We start from the raw sequence: 1,114 nt of genomic DNA on the forward strand, positions 1-1,114 counted from the left end.
TCTCAAGAAAAAAAAAAAAAATTGGTGAGCTCTAAGATTACTTTGACTTCTATTATTTCATACTTTCATAAAGAGTCTGAAAAGAATATTCAATACTCAATTATTTTATTTTGCAATTTTTTGTGATTTTAATTTTTATGGCTGAAAAGTATAAGAAAACTAATGAGGAAGACAGCAAAAAAAAAAAAAGGTAAATGAGTCAAAAATAACATTTATATATATAATTTAAATCCTACTTTGTTCTATGGCTTTCAGATGACCTAGAAACAAAATCTGACCATAGATAGATAAACAACTGAAACTTTCTTTTATTGTTGTGGTTGTTGTTGCAGTTGTCATTGTTTTAGCTGGCCTGGGCTGGGTTCAAACCTGCCAGTGTCAGTGTATGAGGCTAGCGCCCTACGCACTGAACTACGAGTGCTGCCACAACTAAAACTTTCTTGAAAAAAGTTGGTGAAAAAAGGTATATATCAGGAGTATTTGCCCAGGGCATGAAAGAAAGCTGAATTCTTAGCCAGACAAAAGATAAAGAAAAAAACCTTTATTCAAGGTTTTTTCCTCCTGAGAATAAAACAGAATTTTGGGCGTATACCTCAAAAGGCATAAGGGTATAATGCCTAAGGAAAATATATAAACAAAAAAAATCAAATGAGCAACTAAAAATTTTTATATCAGAGAGATATATGTATGTGTATATATATATTTTTTATTTATTTATTTTTTTTTTGAGACAGAGTCTCACTTTGATGCCCTTGGTAGAATGCTTTGGCATCACAGCTCACAGCAATCTCAAACTCTTGGACTCAAGCGATTCTCCTTCTTTAGCCTCCTGAGTAGCTGGGACTATAGACACCCACCACTATGCCTGGCTATCTTTAGTGACAGAACTCTTGCTCAGGCTGGTCTCAACTCTATAGAGCTCAAGCAATCAACCCACCTCAGCTTCCCAGAGGGCTAGGATTACAGGCATAATGCACCTCGCCTGCCCTATCAGATATATTTTAAATTAGATTTTCTAGGGTAAGCTTTTTCTATTTTTTTGAGACAGAACCTCAAGCTGTCGCCCTAGGTAGAATGCTGTGGCATCACACCTCATAGCAACCTCCATGTCCTG

The 1,114-nt window shown here is 35.5% G+C and overlaps 1 protein-coding gene across 1 annotated transcript in view; it reads right to left on the reverse strand.

Annotated features, from left to right (window-relative positions):
• Positions 1 to 1,114, reverse strand: part of TRAPPC11 (trafficking protein particle complex 11) — a 61,311-nt gene that overhangs the window by 43,452 nt on the left and 16,745 nt on the right. The window lies entirely within an intron of this gene.

The sequence above is a fragment of the Otolemur garnettii genome, unplaced genomic scaffold (assembly GCF_000181295.1).
Source record: "Otolemur garnettii isolate 467f Iridium unplaced genomic scaffold, OtoGar3 scaffold00061, whole genome shotgun sequence".
NCBI classification, from domain to species: domain Eukaryota; kingdom Metazoa; phylum Chordata; class Mammalia; order Primates; family Galagidae; genus Otolemur; species Otolemur garnettii.